Here is an 18,821-nt window from a genome sequence, read left to right on the forward strand (position 1 = left end):
AGTAGGTCCACTTTAACTGTAGTGACAAGCTACAGGATAAAATGAATGCTTGGCCTTACTTCTGTTGAAGTTGAGAAAGAGAGTGAAAATGAAGCAGGTGGCTTTCAGCAGAACGCTTCCAGATGTAGTGTTGATTTTAAAGATCAAAAGTTGGCTATGTTTGACAGAAGAGACCTGAGCAAAGATCTCCAATTGAATGGTGTGTAAACATTAGGTTAATGTCGTATAGTAGCAGGAAGTTATATTCCTGTGGCTGGGTCACAGGTCTTGTTTTGACAGGGCAAGTCTTGTTTGGATATAGGTGGCGTTGATGCTGACAGAGATAACTGAGTGTTGAATGAATGCATGCAGTGATAGTGGTATCAATGACATGCTGGTCGATATGACAATTTTAGTACAGTGGCTGTATCTCTATAAAAAGAAACAGTTTATTCTGTAAAATCAACTTCTTTTGTTGTTGTTGGATCACTTCAGTAACTTCACAGTTGTCTCTTATAATATATATAACATACCAATATTTCGTAATGCTGAACAGTTATATAGTATGGGACAAATTATTTTAGCACTTTGTCTCCAAATTTAGGCCTTGAAGTTGTTGTGGTGTTGTTTTCTAAATAAAACAAACACTATTGCCACTTCTACATCATCCAACTGATTTTTCGTTGTAATAGAGTGATGCATTACCAACAAATTGTTTGTGTCCAAGATGTGTGTATGTATGTATGGAGACTTGAATCGAAGCAAGATCCTTTGAACCAGTTGGCTTCTAGAGAAACTTTGGTTTTAAATGTGAAACCTGATCTTGAGAGTGTTTGGATTTTCTTTTGAAAAAGCTATTCAAAGACTTTCTTATCCTTAATGATGGTAAAAAAGAGCTCTACTCACTCCTGAATTCCTGCATGTGTTCTCTTCCCTGTTTTTCTAGATTCCTTCAACTGTTCCATGTTCAAAGTATTTTTTTAAATTATAGCTGTTAAAAGTTCATGAAAACTCCCTTCTTCATTCAACAAGTACTTACATAGTTTGTCTAGAATCAGATGTTATGCAGGTTCTGCCTTTCTGTCCAGAAGAGCTAAAGCTTTCAATAACTCTTGGCTGTAGTAAGGAACAGACAAAAATGGGACTTTTGTATGTTTTAGACATGTAAAAATTGTTGTCATAGTGACAAACCAATCTACATAATTTAAGGTGCTAGAATTTAAATGACTCGTCAGATATCTATGCCAAAATTGCAGCGTCTATAAATGACTGCACTAATAATATTAAATGTTGAATATTTTTGGCACTAGCATGTAACTTTAGAAGGACAAAGAAAGCACTCTTTTGATTTAAAACAAATATTAAAAAACCGCCAAGCCCCAAACTGAAAACTCAAATCTCTTTTGACCCCTGGTTGGGAGGTACAGTCATACACAGCAGCAGAGGAAATGCTTGACATTCTCATCATGTGAGCTGGGGCTTCCAATCCTTTTGGCACACTTATATGAGTATGTCTGAGGTCTTTCTTTGCAGTTGTCATGTCAGGCTTCTTGTAGACATAAATAGGGAACAAAGTAATGCCAAAAGAAACATATTTAATCTTTCTGCTTTGGATCTTTCTGTAATTTGCATTTATTGCTTTATGGGAGTTTTGAACAAAAGTTCCTAAACTCTTGTTGATGTTTAGAAGTCAGGATAGAGTACTAGTATCAAGGTTTTACAACTTGAGTAAAAATATATATTTTTAAAAAGCTAATCTGGATGCTTCTGAAGAAAACCACTTCAAACATCCAAAATGGTTTAATAAACTTGTGACTGATGTACCATACTACAATGATGGATAGAAAACAAGATGTCAAGTCTGTTAAACAAAATATTCTAATTACTGTGCTGTTTGTGGGCAGTGTGGGTATTCTTTACCTGGGTAGATCACATGTGACAGAAAACTAAAACAGCAATCTTGATATTGTTGCTTTTCAGTAGTCTTGCACTTCATACTGCCATGTAAGCTGAAGCATTAAGGCATGTACTTCAGTCTATGACATCATTCTGTGCATCTGGTCCTTACCATGGTGCATGCCACTGCTCTTAGCTGCCAGCTTGCAATAACTGGATGCCTTCTGCTGGGGCTTTGGATGTCCTGCAACACAGGCACACCAGGTAGAAAAACAAACACCTTGAGCCTGGAACTCATCTGCTGGAGCTGAAGAGCTATTGGGAGTTAAATGTTGTCAATCTCCTTGAACTGGATCTCTCCCTGAGTATGTTGCTGGCAGCTGCCAAGTCAAGAGCTGCCAAGAAGAACAGAGTAAGGCAGGACTGCTCATCCCAGCTTTACTAGAAACTGGCAACTCCAAGTGAGCCAAGCAAGATCAAAGTACAGTGCATGTGTGTGGAGTGGGGGAGGAGGGGAAAATAAAAAGAGAAAGACATACCCATCTTTTTTTCCCTGACATCTTCTCCTAGTGTTGGAGAGTTAAAATGCTTCATGGATCTGTGTGCTAATGCTGTTTGTTGTGTGACCTTAGGCATGTTTAGTAAGAAACTGAGTATTACGGGACAGTGGATATTTGGGACAGCATACAGGTAACTGAGGGTGGATGGGACTTGGATCTTGGCTCGAGGGCTGTACCTGGGTAGCATGGTTGTTACAAAGAAACATGTGATCTGACTGGTTTGCTGATAGGTCTGAATCTCTTACAAAACAGTAACACCTAATGGATGAGTCTGAGGCATGGTAGAAAATGAAGAGAAGAAGAAAAGGTTGCCATTTTCAACATGTAAAGTGTGGTGGTTTAGAACTTTTCATTACTGCATAAAGTTATTCTAACTTTAGTAAGATTTTTGTTTTCTAGACATGTGTTTGCTTAGTCTTTTTCAAAACTCTGTGGGGTGTTACTGAGATTTCTAAACCAGGTCTGTAGGAGCTAGCATCACATAAAGGGATGGTATGCATTGGTACTGCTTATAAATGGTTTACTATCTCCTTCGCTATTGTCTGAGCAAGCTGTTTATTGAAATGAGGTTAAATAAAGACTCTGGCTAACCTAGTTAACAATCCCTTATGTAGATTGTCCTGTATAGGGAACTGTGCTTTGCTACTGTGTTCTGTAGGTTCCTTTCACTGCAGAAGAGTTTCAATGGATCTGTTCAGTACTAATACGAAGTGAGATTAATTGAAGCTTGAAAACTGAGATAAAGCTGTAACTTCACAATAACACATCCTTAACTTCTTTTGAATGACACTACAATCATGTGAGTAGCTGTCCTACATGCAGACCAGAGCATGAGTGCTCATTGTAAGAAAGTCCTGCCCTTTCTGTAACCACCACTAGTTTGGTTCAGGAGGCTGCAGACAGAAGTGTTTGTGTCTGACACTAAGTTTACTCTGAGTCCTGCATTTTTGAAGCATTGATTTGCCAATATACTCATTCCAATAATCTCTTTCCACTCAATCCTAGGGACTATTGCTGTAAAAACTACTAGCTCATTGCCAAAGGAAAGAGTGCTTTCCTTTCTAGTAGAAATCTAGTCTGTCTTTACAGCTGCAGTCCCCAAAACTCATCACTGTGTGATCAAACATGGTTTCACATCAAGTCACTCATGCACCTCTTTCCATCACTATGGTAGTTCTTACTTGTGTAATATTTTACATAACTGAAATTCAAATCTGGAATATGGAGCAAGAAATAAAACCTACTTAAATCTTATTTCCTCATAAAAGTCCAGTGGAAATCTGTGAATCATTGCTAGCTCTTCAGGCTTAGTTCACCTGTGAACCCCTTGTGGAAGATCTTCCCCTTTTTTTTTTTTTTCTCCTCCCTCTTCTTCCCCACTCCTTAAGGGCAAAATTGTCATAGGCTACATACAGTTAAGGAACTTACTGGGGAGTACAAGGATTGCTATGGAGTTGGAGGAAAACTTGGGAAGGCAAAGGAAACTTGTCAAAAGAAAAAGACAACTGTATTATATTTGGTTTTGTTTGTTTTAGGGTTTGGGGCTTTTGTCTTTTTTGTTTTGTAGCATGGTGGCTTGTTTTCTTCTGCTTAGTGAGGGGTTTTGTTGTTGTTTGTGGTTTGTTTGTTTGCTTTTCTGGACTGAAGATAAAATACCTCACCCTGTCTGTTATTTACTATGTTATGTGTAGTGGATACAGACCAGAAGACCTCACGGTGTTCCAGGATTACAGAAGATGGCAAATGGGAGCTGAAACCTAAAATAACTGTGCGGTATAGCTTAATAAGAATAGGACATCACTTTAAATTTCTTTGTCAATTTTCCCACAGAAGAAGCATAACTGTCTTAAATTAAAAGAATTGTTTGTTACCTGGCTACATATGTGTGAAGTGTGTTCAAGTGTGTTCTCTGACTATAAACCTTTGATAAGGCTTCTTTTCTTAAAAAGAAATAAAAAACCAGCAAGCTACTCTGTGCCTTGTAGTCTGGTAGTTTTGACCCATCCTGACTAAGTTGAATGAATTGATACTTCCTTTCTCATCCATGTTTTGTGTAAACAAAGAGTGACCTAATTTAGGCATTAAGATGCTTCTGGCTTTGAATCCCAAGTGGAAAAGGGGGCTTTTGAGTTTATGGCCTGGTGAAAAGGGGGATTTCTGCTGCCTCTTGCCCTAAGGAGTTCATGTCTCTATGCTTCTTTGTACACACTCTTCCTTCTCCCTGTTGCCTTGACATGATGTGTTGTGTGTCCATGCTGTTGAGCTGGGGAGGGGAATCCCTTAAGCTATTGGGGCCAACAAAGATTCTTTATTGACAAATTGCAATTCAAATGGTGGTGTGAAGAAATGAGGCTTTTATAATTCTGCTGCTTTTGTCCCTCGGTCTCTGCTTTTCCCTGTTTCCTGTTCATGGTTACTTTTAAGATTTATTAGATTTGAACAATTTCAACGAATGGGTAAATACTTCAAAGATATTACCATTCTGCAAGTACTGAGCATGGGCAGGTGCTATGAGACTATACAGCAGGAAATCCACTTCAATATGAGGCAGCAGAGAATCTGTGGCAGCTGGAGGACTGATGAAGAGACATATACTATTACTATTTGAACAAATAGAAGAGCTTCAATTGAAACTCTCATCATCTTGTGTGCTACAGAATGCAATTCTGAAAGGAAGCCGCAAGGGACCAGGCTTAGTAATTTCAGTGCTAGTGAAGCTATGTGTTCTCTATTATGTTCTTTGCTGTCAAATGCTTCCAGTAAAAAAAAAAGTAATAATAATATGGTAGATACAGTAACTTGGGGCTCTAGATACCACTAGGTGGCAGAACCCATGCATCTATTTTGTGAATTTCTTTCTGTGCCTTGATTCTTCATCTAAGTATACCGAAAACACTTTTCAGCTATCATGTAAACATCAGTAGGGATGTTTACATGCTATCGTAATTGGGTTTATATTGGCTGCTGTTGTGGGAAACATGGAGGGCTTGCAACATACTTGTATCCTTGCTTGTTCAGACTGCCTACCCCTTCTGAAAAGCCTGCTACTCAAAAAGCAGTTGCATTTAGTTGCACTTGGATGTCAACAAAACTCTTTCCCTTTTTCTTGATTCTGTTGTTAATAGATGAGAGACGACAGTGACGTTTAAGAGGAATGGTTTGTAAAGAATACAGTGGCAGGAACATGGAGGGTATATCTAGGTGGGAACTCTTAGCTCCTCCCCCCAGGGTGGAGCATCTCACAATGGTTGATGTTATTCTGAGTCAAAAGATGTGTCCTTGATCCCCTGTTAAACAGAAATGGCTTCTGGAGCGAGTTATCTGAGTCACCTGCTAAGACATTGATAGGCCCATTAACAGGAGATAAGGAAAACTGCCCAGAGGGCAACTGCTACACCAGGGATGGCAATAGAAAACTTCTTGCCTCTCAATCTCCTTGCCTCTCAATCTCGAACAGGCATACAGTACTATTAATGCAAGAGACATCCATGCCCTCGTGATCTACTCATAAGTATGCCATCTCTTTTAATTAAGACCTCTATGAGTGTGTGCTTAGTAATGAATCTGATAAATACTGATTGACAGCTTACTCCATTTGTTGGGTAAATATTGGCTAGTTTAACTTTATTTTGCTCTTCTGGAATAATCACATGACCAAGAATCACCTTTTGAATGTAGTGTCTTGGAGGAATTATACAAGTCTCGTTTCTCAGTGAGTTCAAATAGAAGTTTGCATGCAAATGTTTTTTTCCCACCTCAGTTTTCTTTCAGTGCCCCAGTCAGTTGTGCAGTCTTCTTCACCTTTTTAGTGCATCTGCTCTGTCTGCTTCTAACAGTCTCTTCTCCAGCTACCCTGTATCAAATCATTCCTTGCTTCTGGTGATCTTCCTGGGTATTCCGACACCTCATGAATATCTCATTCCTTTCTTCATTCTCTGTGGATCTGCTCTGAACAGCTGAATAAGAAATGCAAGTGCTGTTGCAGCCACTGTCCAGCTCTGCGATACCACTTTGGGAATGTGATAGGGATGTTTGTGAACTTTTGCTCTTGGTGGTGCTAGATGTAACTCTCATTCTAATCTGGACAAGGTGGGTTTGGGTGGGCTTTGTTTTTTTTTAAGGAGGAGATTTTGGGTTGTCAGATGCAGGCACCATGGCCTATTTTGAAGAGCTCTTTATTGGCACACATTTCTGAAGCTTGTTTGTCTTTACGATTCCTTTTAATATTACCAGTGTTTGTTTCTTCATGAAACCTGTATAGAAATGTTGAAGGATGTACTGTGAGGGAAAGAAGCTCAGCCAAAAAAAAAGATAAGTTTTCAGGAAGGTACTACTTTGGCTCTCAGTTTCTTTATCATAGAAAAGTAAATTGAAATAACAAGCCCAAATACCAAAAAGTCATCTGGTTTTAATATATTTAAAGACATACACTATGCTGGCAGAAATGCCTGAAGCATCTTGGTGTTCAGAACTATGTGTATAGTTTCTCTTTTGTATCCTGTTCATGTCATCACCTCTGTATAATTTCTACCTACAAACCAATACCATGGAGATCATTCAACAGGCTTTGTTTGTGGTGTAACAGCCAGGGGTATTTATGCATAATATGCCTTCAGTTCCAAGTTATGCTCGAGTTATTGTTTTCCTACGTCATACGGTAGGAAACATGGTATTTCTTCAAAGTTTGAGGTTAGTTGTTATAAATTACATTATGGTTTGTTCTTCCTACTTTTAAGTAGAACTTTAAAACTTGTGCTTAGAAAGTAATCTTCCTTTCAGAAAGGAAATTTGTTGACTGTGTTTTCCTGTGACATGTTGAAAATGGCTGATGGTTGCAGCTTGAGACCTCCAACACACAAGATCTGGTGGATCCTGATACTGTCATTTGAGACAGTATAACGTAGCATACTAAACTGATGATGAAAGCAAGTCTGTACTGAGCAGATAAGCAGTGATGTCTGGATGTAACATCCCAATTTTGTTGACTGTTTGGAAGTGGTGGTGATTCCTGATCAGGCTATTGCAGTGAGGTAGAGAGAAAATAAACTCCTTAAGCTGCCTTGGCAGAGCTGTGATGCTGAAGAGCTCAGTGCTGGTGAAGGGGGTTACTGAAAGGAAATGTAGTGGGTGTGTGGAGATGCTAAAGATACTACAGTGCCAAAGACAGCTCTGGAGTATGCATTAAGAGCAGCACTACTAGAGATAGTGGTGTATATCTGTCCTGTTGATGAGACAATGACTGATAGTGAAGAGATGTTCCCCTTTGTGATAGAGGTCTTGTATGGGGTCTTGAGGGGTTTTTGTTTAGAGAGAGGACTGGAAATAGACTGAGGGAAAATGCCTTGTGTAACTCATCAGCCTTGGGTTATGTTAAACTTTGTTTTGAAATAATGTGAAACACTGTGTAATGTCTGTCTGTGAGATTGGGTGACACTCTTGAAAAGAGAGTTAGCTTTAGAACCCTGTTTTGTCCTGATGTATAGGGTCATACTGAGGCTGTATGAGTGCAGTGAGCTTTATTTAGAAATTCCTGAAATTATTATGATGATCCTTTTGGTTTTCCTGAAAAAAAGATGCAGAGAAGACTGACAATGCTTGTTTGAATGTCCAGATTGTGATTCTGGTTTGAATGAATTTTCTGCTGACTTCTGTGTGAAGAAATTTAATTTCATCCTTGCAGTTCTTCTGTCATTTTACAGTAGATATAATTACTAGCTGGGATGCAAATGTTTTAATTCTTCAGTGTGGTTTGATGTGGGATATTGTTTTTCTGCTGATTTATGAGAGTGTGTCTGGGGAGTGATGCATAGGTCTGGTGTGTCTTGTGCCCCTTAGGGACCTCAGTGACCTTGGGCTGTTGGTTTTAGAGGGCTTCTGTGACTCTGCCTGGCCAAGAAGCTAGGCAGTAAGGTTCCCTAGAGATGCCACACTGTGTTAAGTGAATTAGATTTGGACTGTGCAGCCAGTGTATCTTACCAGCTCCAGCATGATCCTTTTTAGCAGGTGGATTAAGTCTGTCAGTTCTGCAGTCCCTGGCTTCCATCAGTCTTGAGCCTGTGGATTCATTGGCACTGGAAAAGGTAAGTCCCTTAAAAGGGAATTTTCTTTGGAATAAAACCACCCCATCAAACCCAGCATCACTTTCAGATAGTTTTTGAAGAGGCAATTGTAGGAGTTAGTGCTGTGTATTTAGCCCTTTATTACCAATGCTGCACATACCAAATTACCATAACTTGGATCATAGCTCCTGTTTGGACAGGATGGGAGACAAATTACAGACTGCAGTTGCTGGCACCAAGCATCTGTAGAAGCTACTGAAGAATGCTCTCCCTCATCTCACTTTGTAGTAGTGGGGCTGCAGCTGATCCAAAGAACTATGCAAGAACAAATGAGCTGAGCAGGAGCCATGCCTTCCAAATGTTTTGAAGCACTCTTCTTTTGTGTGTGTGAAGGTGCTGCCCTCCTTTCCAGAAGATTATGGTAGAATTATCTTCTTTCAATTGCAGTGAGTGGTTATTGCCTTCAATGCCCCCTTAAGACTTAGCAAAAGGAATGTTAAGTGTACAGATGTTTGATCTGTGGAAAACATTAAGTATCTCTCAGGTACAGTCAGGTTTTATAGCTTTCTCTCTCTTGTTTAGAATTCATCAATAGATTGTGGTTTTTAATGTCCAAAAATAATGACATGGTTGAGACTTCCACTGTCTGTGGCATAAGAGGATATCTAGATATTTACAGTTCTTACTGTTCCACAGTGAATGTTGTGCAGCAGTGGAAGGAGTGATGACCATTGTCTGAGTTAACTCTTCTGCCCCCACCACAGGTCTTGACTACACAGGAATTCAGATGCATTTCAGTTTTTGGTTCTTAATCTATAGAACTTGAAATAGCAGTTAAACAGAGGGAAGAGCATTAGGAATAGTAGAACAAGAATTTAAAAACTGGAGAAGAGGGATGGGATAAATGTTAAAAACTTTTCTGACTTGCTTTCTAGACAATGAGAGATTTTCAGTTTCTGATCCTTTTGAAGCATCTCTGCAAAGGATTTATCTTGCCATATTTCCATCTTTTTTTGCTTGGAAAACTAGGTGCTAAATCATGAGCAAGCATTCACCAAAATTGTAGTGGTGGTGCACTGTAATTTTCACTACTGAAGCTTCTGATGTAGCAAATATGAGTTATTGTAATCCATGTTACATTGTAGGTAACTTGACATGGAAACTTCCTCTTGTTAAATAAACAAACATGATGGTAACTGACTCTCTCCTACTTTTCTCACTCATTTTACTCTTACAGTTTTCTAACTGTAGTCACTTTCCTTTTTTCATGCTAACATTTGTCTTGACTTTTTCTCAGCTAGTTGAGAGAACTTTATATTCCTGCATTTCACTTAATTTACCTCTAGGATTAACATTTTAAGGAGAAGTTCATTGTTCCTGTTAATAAAATCTTTTCTAGTCAAGACATCTGATTTCTTCTGTGCTGTATTCCCCAGAAAGTATGAAATGTTCCCACTTCAATATCATGCTAAAATTGCTCCTTGCTAACTGCATGTGGAAATACAGGATAATATCACTGTTTATAATACTTTCATTTCTATACTTTGATGGTCAAGGGGAAAAAAATCTAAAGTGTGTTTTTATATGTTAGTAATAAAAAACTTAAAATTATATGTAACTAAAAAAAACCAAATAAACCCCAATAATAAAATCCTGAAATATTCCAAAATGAAAAAAAGCCCAGCATTTGGACGAGGTAGAAGTGACAACCACTCTTTTCCTTGCAATCTTTTCCCTGTAAAGAAGAGATAACATGTAAACTGCCTTAATTTTCAGTATTTTGCTCTTGCATAGTCATGTTTAAATTCTGTAGTATTATGCAGCCTGCCTGTGTGGCAGTTAGACTTGAAAAAAAAAAGTCAACTTCTTTATTTTCCCAAAGTTCCAGGTTATATAAGAAGCAGGTTACTTTTCCTAGGTCAGCAGACATATAACAAATACCATGAAAACCAAGTGCTTGGAGAGCTTCCTAACATTTAAGTATGGTGGAAATTTCCTTAGTTGCAGTCTTTAGCTCAGACAACACCTCATTCTCATGCTTTCACAGCATGCTTGTCCTTTTAGCATGAAGATGAGTAACATAAATGGCAGTACTCAATATTGACACCTTGCTAGTTCTTTTTAATTCTTGTGTGAAGCATTTCTTCCATAAGATTTATTTTTGGATGTTGGAAAGAACTTTATTCATAATTGTGACAGACTGCAGAGTCCTCTAGCTTTTCTAGTCACTTTTGGAATATAAAATATTTGATGTGAATATTAAATAAAAAAATCTCATTTTTCTCTCTCTTTTATAGTTCCCCTCTTCCTTTCTCCCCCACTTTGTGAACAAACCTTTGCCAGTTGTAGTCTTCACCTCTAGTGTTTCTACCACTGTTGGAATTCTTTTTACTCTGACACGTTTATACAGATGTAGTTATTTTTGTAATTCCACATTCATAACATTGCTATTACAACGTGCTCCCATTAATTCTTAGTTCCCACTATTGATGCTGTTTTATATAATATTGGGAGTTTTCTAATTGCTTTCTGTTATAACACACCAATGATTTTATTTGCTGATAAGAATCCTGTTTGCCTTATGTATTTGTGTATATAATGTATATAATTTGAGGTTATCTGTTCTTATATTCTTGTCAACTGATATATTGCTGATTGAATTCGAAAATGTTAATTTTAAGAAGTATCTTTAAAATAATATCTAAAGTCTCAGTTTAAAAAAGGACTGTCTGTCCCTGTAAGATTTGAAAAGCAACACCAAAATATTTTTGAAGTAATATACTATTGTACTCAGCCTCATTCCTGTCTCTGCATTGTCTGCCTGTTGCCTTTTACTTTCAAAGCTGGTGGTACAGGTAAACACTTCAAAGACTGAGGAAGAGGATGCACTTGAGCTCCCCTCAAAGCACTTTAGAGAGGAAGTACAACTGACTCATCAATGAAATTGTCTATACAGCAAATATTGGTAAGTGTACTAAATGAGCTGGAAAAACATTGTCTATGGTCTTTTAGATTTTAGCAGTCCTGTAATAGGACTACTGTTTAGATGAAAATGTATGTTTGCTTTTCAAGTTGAACGATGCCAAGTTAGTCATTCTGTCTTTAATACATCTCTTCTCTCATCTTGGGTCTAGAGCTGTCCATTTCTTTCAGACAATACAAGTTACTTTCCCTAGCTTGCTACCTGTCTTGACTGGCTTTCTTCCTTAGCCTGTATTCTCCTGTTCCTTTCACAGGAAGAGTATCCATGGGAGCATGTATGAAAATGCCTTAGATCTGCACTTAAGTCTTGCTGCTTATTTGTTAACTATATTAAGTGTTTGTTACACTCAAACCATTCTGAATCCTTCTGTAATCAGGTTTAATATGTCTCTCTAGGATGTGGGGGATATATGATCTGATAATAGCTAGGTGAATGTCATCTGATTAAAGTGTAACTGCTCTTGGCCACATGCTTAGCTTACTGCAAATGCAAACTGAAATTTCTAGATTTAGTTGGAATTTGCAGTTGGGTCAGAGTGAACACCCTGTAATTTCTTGTCAATTAGCTGATAAATGCTATCATTTTAAGATAAGGCAATATTAACATGGTTTATATAGAATAATTTGTGTTCCTGATATCACTGGAAGTGGAAATTTAAAATTTGACCATTATATCCATCCTTCATTTCTATTCTCATTGTGTTTACCTTATACATTACTGCTGCTCCACATTAAACTTTTGTTTTGTAAGCCCAAGAGAGCCCTTCAGTAATAAAATAGATTTTTGTAACTTTTTTTAGAGCAACTTCCATTGTGGTAGTTTCCTGGAAAATTTTACACCAGAATTTTCAGGTGTTTGGGTTTTGTTTGTTCTGAATTGATCCTCCCTACCCTCCTTACCCTGCCAAAGTTCCAAATACACTTTTTCATTAGTTAATTCTGTCAACTCCAGACACCTTCAGATGCATAATTTGGAGTAGTTTCAGATGCTATATGTTTGTGTCATTGACTGAAAAAATTTGTGGAAGTTATGCTTAGACCACTATTGATTTTATCCCAGTGAGACCTAGAACTTTTGTGCAGATTTATTTTTTTCTTTCCTTTTTTGGAGGGAGCTGCATGTAGCAGGCTTTCCATCATTATAGGCTGGAATCCTTGTTTCCCTTCATTGTTTTCAAACATGGTTCTTAATGTATTATAAGCAATTCTCTGCTTGCTTATCTTACAAATTTCACTTGAATTAACAAAAGCAAAAATACTTTTTGAAATACTAGTTGCCCCCTCTGCTGCACAGCTGTTGAAAATTCTAAATAGCATTTTGCTGTTCTGGTGCTGTCATTCCTAGTAAAGCTTGTCTGTGTTAAAATTACTGATTTAGTTAATAGTGAACCTTGAGAAACAAACAGGCTTTCTGTGACAATTTTTTTATTAAACATAGAAACATCTGTTAACCCCAGTAAGAACTGAAGTAAATGTCATGATGTCTCAAGGTAGTATTTTGGAGTTAAGGCTCTAAGTGGCTTCCATCACTCCAAGCTAATTTTAGCTATGAGACAGAAAAATTCAAGGGACAGAAAATTTAAGGCCATCTATTTGAATATTGAGAGACAGATGCTGCTTCACAAAAGTTCACTTATGAACTGCTTTTGTCCTGAAATGCCCATCTTAAAGATGTGAAGTGATACCAGACAAGCGTCAGTGTGTACATGGGTTTTAGTAACCTGCAAAGGGACTAAAAGCTCAAATGGTATAGAGTAAGAAATGCAATGATGCCTGTTGATGGGAACTTTGACTTAAGAGAAATAGGCAGTGGTGTGACCAAGAGTTGAATGATTTAGATATAAAAACAGGAGAGAAACAAAATAGATTATAAAGTTGACAGCTTAAGGTCTGTGTGAGTATCAAAGAAGAAAGGCTGAGGTGTGATGGCAGCTGGTGTGGTGCACAGAAAGGTCTAGGAATGGAAGTAACAGAAGAGGTGTTAATAACATAACTGAAGAAGATAACTGAAGAAAAGTGTGTGTAAGTTATGTGCAGTTTTGAGAAGAGAAAAAGGGAGAAGGTGAAGAAGGCAGTAACTGAATAAAACCCTAGCTCTGTAGCTAGGTGAGGATAAGACAATCTTGAGAAGGCTGCAAGATGCCTGAGCTGCTTGAGAGCAGTTGAGGAGAACACCCTGTCACTGTGAGTGGAAGAGTGTCACTCGTAAGTCTCACTGGATGATGAATCACTGGAAGGGAAAAGTATAGAAGATACAACTGAGTAAAGTGAAAAGTATTAATTCTCTGGGACAGAAAGGTCAGCTTTGGAATTTGGTAGATTTGAAATTTAAGGCCTCTTTGCTTTTGGTCTTGACAGAAACATGATATCTAACAGAAGTGATACTGCTATCCTAGAAAGTCATTGTAGTGTTAAATACCTGTTGGAGGGCTTTTGGCAGCCTGGTGGTTTACAAATGTCTTCAGAGAGCATTTGATAAGATAGCTACTGAGTAATGGCAAGGTACAGTCTGTCAGGGTAAAGAACTGCAGTATTGCCCACTTAAAAGCTTATTTTTCTAGGTCAATGGATCTGTGTGAAGAAATGTTCCTTCTGTTATTGTAATTAATTTTATATTGATGGGCAATGAGTGAGTGAGAATAGCACTTAAAGCAATGGTAGAAACATTGGTTAGGTGTTTGAAGGTGTTTTGAGCACTTCTTTGTAGAGCACCTACTGGGTCAAGATTTTTGATCACATAGTGTGAGATAAATCTTCAGTGCCCTAGGGTATGTGGTTTTTTTTTAACCTGCTGGTCTTCATTCTTAAAGAGACATGTTTTATTAAGCTTTAAAATTTTGATGGTATTCAGCTTCTGACTTTAAAATGAGAATCTTTAGCTACTTTTCAGTTATCTTAGCTAATTCCATGTGCAAAGGTTCTACATTTTCATAGGGGTATTGTGTGTGTTGGAATGGCAGGAAGGTTGGGTACATTTCCATGTTCCCTCTGTTCTTACACAAGCTTAATGCTCATTTTGTTCCCCATTTAATATAAATCCTAAGTTGTCTTTGAAGTGTTTTTTCTGCTTGTAAAATTTTTCTGCTGGTAAAATTTTACCATAATTTTGATTGAGTGGGTTTTTTTAGCACTGTCTGAAAAATACAGAGGCCCAAATGTAAACATCCATCTCTTTTTCTGGAGAAATGAAACTATGACCTTTTCATAGAATCAGTGATTCACCAAATGGTTTGGGTTGGAAAGGACCTTAAAGATCATCTGATTCCAACCCCCTGCTCTGAGCAGGAACACCTTCCACCATCTAGCCTGGCACTGAACACTTCCAGGGATGGGACATCCACAGCTTCCCTGGGCAACCTGTTCAAATGCCCTACCACTCTCACTGTAAAGAGTTTCTTTCTAATATCTAATCTAAACCTACTCTCAATTTAAAGCAATTGCCCCTTGTCCTGTCTCTATATTCTCTTCTAATTTGTCCCTCTCCATGTTTCTTGTAGACACCCTTTGTAGGCTGCACTTAGGTCACCCAAAAGCCTTCTCTTTTCCAGACTGAACAAACCAAATTCTCACAGCCTTTCCTTATAGTAGAGGTGTTTCGTTCATCTAATCATCTTTGTGTCCCTCCTCTGGACTCAATCCAACTGGCCCAAGTCCTTCCTGTGCAGGGACCCCAGAGCTGGATGCAGGGTTCTAGGCGGGCTCTCACCAGAGCAGAGCAGAGGGGCAGAAGCCTCTCCCTGGCCCTGCTGCCCACACTGCTTTGGATGCAGCCCAGGGCAATTTTGGGTTTCTGGGCTGTGAGTGCCCATGGCTGGGTCACATCCAGCCTCTCAACCACCAGAACCCCCAGTTCTGGGCAGGGCTGCTCTCCATCTGTTCATCCCAGCCTGTGCTGACACCAGGGGTGCCCCAACCTGGATGCAGCACTTTGCACTTGCTCTCATTAAACCACATGAAGTTCCTGTGGGCCTTCTTTTCCAGCTAACATTTTGAGCTCTCCCTGTGAGTATCTACCAGGAATACTCCTTGACAGTCTGTAAAGAAGAGACTCCATTCCTTCAGCTATTTCCTTCAACACCTTGGTGTTGGGGTGTTGAGCTATGCTTACCTTGAGTGAAGTGAGCTTGGCAGGTATCTCAGGTCAGTAATTCTAACAGATGTAACTTCATTGATGGGTTGTCTTTATTCCCCACACAGGATGTTTTTAATTTATCAGATAATGACAATTCTTCTCATTTACTATTGTTTCTAATTTCACCCCTCCTTCATAGGCAGCTGTAGTTCCTGGATGCCTACAACTACATGTAATATGATGGACAGAACTAAAATAGAGAAAGCAATTTTTTGAGGCTTTTGAGTTATAGAGTGTTTTCTGTAAAAGATAGTAAAACGTGATCATCCTTGAAAACTTTATATCATTTGTGGAATCAGTGAGTTGTTTTTGATTCTTGGCTCTTGAAAGATGTAATTTCAAAAACTTTATTTAGAGAAACTTTCTTGTAAAGAAAGTTAACATCAGGGGAAGGTGAACCTCAAATAGAAAGATGATCTCATTTTTGTTTTCTCTCATCATCTTATGTATATCACATCAACCTCTTGTCTGTAGTGAAGCTTTTTATACCTCTAAGTTCCACAAAGATTGAGTTTCAAATGTGATAATGCCAGTAACTTTGGCAACTGAGATGCCTGTCACTTTAACTTTAAAATAAAAGCCACCTTTTTTGATAAAACAATTGTAATAGTTGTAAAAAAACATGTTAGAAGCATGACATCTTATGACAACTTTGTCATGTGTCCTCATTTTAGACAGGTATATTTTCTTAAATTAGCTCACACAGTTCCTAAAAACAGTGTTTTGCACTAGTGAATACATTTTATATTCCTACTCTTAAAAGACTTTTGAGAATTGATAATTTTTCCCCCTCTGTACAAAGATTAGATCAATTTTGTAGATACTCTCCTAAATTCCAACAAAAGGAATGGGTAAGTATAACATGCTTGTTCAGGCCTTTTTTAAAAAGCTTTGTGTATACAATGCAATCAAAGAACTTACTGATACACATGTACAGACAGAACAGTTTAATATAGGAGTGATGCATATAAACTTTGTGTGACCATTCTCTGGAGATTGCATTAGTAGAGAAGCATAAATCCTTTCATATCCTGTCTTCAAGGGGCAGTAGCCAATGCAGCTAAATACTGCAGACAGTTGAAGTTTTGTTGCCTACTAGCACATGTTCTTGCCATAGCAAAACCAGTAAGTGTCTGTAATAGCAGTAAGTTCTATTCCTGTATAACTTGCTACACCCCATTAAGCTTTAACAGTTCCCCTAGTGTTTAGATTGCACAGGTTTGGATGCATGCCTTATGTGTGCATTTGGCACCTGGTAGCTGTTTATAGCAATCTTTCTTTTCTCTCTGATTTTTTCGGCAGCGATTCTTACGTAAGAAATATGTGGCAGGGGAGAAAGAGATATCAACAAGCCAATGCTTCTCTCTAGCCTCCTATTGCATCAACCAGTTACTTTCTTTTTTCTTCTTCATTATGGGTTGGTGAGGAGGTTTTTCTGGATTTTCACATGCAGTTTAGGTATCCAGGATATGGAGGTGTGGCTGAGATAGAAGTGCACAGGCTGGTACTTCCCTGATGACCTTGATTGACAATTCTTTTGCTTCCTGGTAGGTGGGAGCCATAACTCTTAGTATAAGGACTCTGTTGTAGGCTGGAGGAAGAGGAAGACTGCAATAAAGAGGATTACTGGTAAGTAACACTTATCCCCCTCTTATAAAAGTCCTCCCAGTTTATGACAATTGTTCTGGAAAAAAAAGTTTGATTCTGGATGAAAAAGGCCCATTCCTGAGGCTTCCCAGAAAATGTTCTATATTGCCTAGTGACATACCTTAAACGCTAAGAACATCAGGGTAACTTAAGAATAATTGTGTCAACCTTTGAGGGTGTAAAGGGCAGTCTCAATATGAAAGTCTTCAGATTAGCAGGTATTAACAGTGTATTTCTGGATTAAAAGTGCTCAAATACAATTTTAGGAAGTGTATTAATTTTTGCTGTGGGTGAAGAGCATGGTTTCCATGCAAAAGGAATATAGGCATTTCAAAACTGTCTGCTTTGTATCTGTATAACATTTTGATGTTGTAGGTAAACATATGTTCTTTAATTGAATTGCCTCTGATATGTGTTTGAATGATGTGTTTCATTCTAGTACTCTTTAAAAATCTTTAAGATTTCTGGGTGATGGTAAAATAGGCTTGAGAATGGACTACTTGTGTTTGAATATTCGTATCAGTAAATCCCAATAAAATAGCACATGTATTTTTAACCAGAGGAAGAAAAGGGTGAAAAAATGGCATCTACCTTTCTTGTCTGTCTGTACTTGAACAAAATTGGTGGTACCACTTAAAATCAGTGTGTTGCCATTAGTGTGGCCTTGAAAAGCAGGTGACTTCCCAATGCTTTGAAAATGATTGTGTTGAAAATGATTCTCAACTTCTTGATGCTGTGTGATGAAAATGACTAGTTTTATGTACAGCATCAACATTGCAGGTTTTTTTGTGTTGATTTTCATTGTAAAGTGCATGAGTATGATTACTGTGCCAAAGTCAGTACTAAAAATTACTGGAAAACTTTCAAGAATTGTCTTGATTGTCCTTGGCTACCTGATAAGTTTTGTAAGGTATTAGAAGGTAATGATAGCACATGTAAAAAATCTGGTCAGATTAAACAGGGAACATTACAGTGCTTTACGGGTAAATTTTGCAGTGCTTTTGCAGGTATAAACACAAAACCAGGTTGTGGAATGCTCATTCATTGAGCGACGGTTGCCATCCTTCTGAGTGGGCAATGAGTCGGGGTAAATTTGTGTTTTCAGAACATAAGCTTCCAGAAGGCCTTGAGAAGAGTTGGTAAGGTAGTTATGCTGACAAAGGAATCTGCTTAGCCAAGTAACTTGCTTGCATTATTTGCTGGAATCTGCATGGTGTTATAAAACAAGCTATGGACAAAACAGGAGGACAGATGGATTACAACAAATGAGTATCACATGAGTTTGCCTTAGGATCTTGAGTGTGCAAGGATAAATGGTTCCTTTCTACAGGATAGAATAAAGCATTGTTATGAATTACAATTGCTGTTCCTTGTATCTTTCAACAGTACTTTAACAAGAATGGGAAACATTGGAGGATGAGACATACTTGGTTTGTTACTGAATTTTTTGTTAAATATGTAAATATAAACTAATCTTGTAATCTTTGCTAATGTCAAACTTTTACTTGACCTCCAATTACATGGAAGCATTGCCTTTAAAGAGTTTTACTTAAAAATCAGTTGGTG

At 38.1% G+C, this 18,821-nt stretch overlaps 1 protein-coding gene across 6 annotated transcripts in view; it reads left to right on the forward strand.

The window, feature by feature from the left end:
• Nucleotides 1-18,821, forward strand: part of CRIM1 (cysteine rich transmembrane BMP regulator 1) — a 174,032-nt gene that overhangs the window by 22,054 nt on the left and 133,157 nt on the right. Inside the window, exons 1-2 of one of the 6 annotated variants that reach the window (XM_085576913.1) lie at nt 8,436-11,459; nt 17,160-17,237. The exons of 4 other annotated variants lie outside the window; for them this stretch is intronic. The gene's annotated coding sequence lies outside the window, so the exon portion shown is untranslated. Of the gene's footprint in view, nt 1-8,435; nt 11,460-11,479; nt 15,617-17,159; nt 17,238-18,821 lie in introns of those variants that run through there. One more of the 6 variants, XM_085576915.1, reaches the window with a different exon arrangement.

The sequence above is a fragment of the Lonchura striata genome, chromosome 3 (genome assembly GCF_050655825.1).
Source record: "Lonchura striata isolate lonStrDom1 chromosome 3, ASM5065582v1, whole genome shotgun sequence".
NCBI classification, from domain to species: domain Eukaryota; kingdom Metazoa; phylum Chordata; class Aves; order Passeriformes; family Estrildidae; genus Lonchura; species Lonchura striata.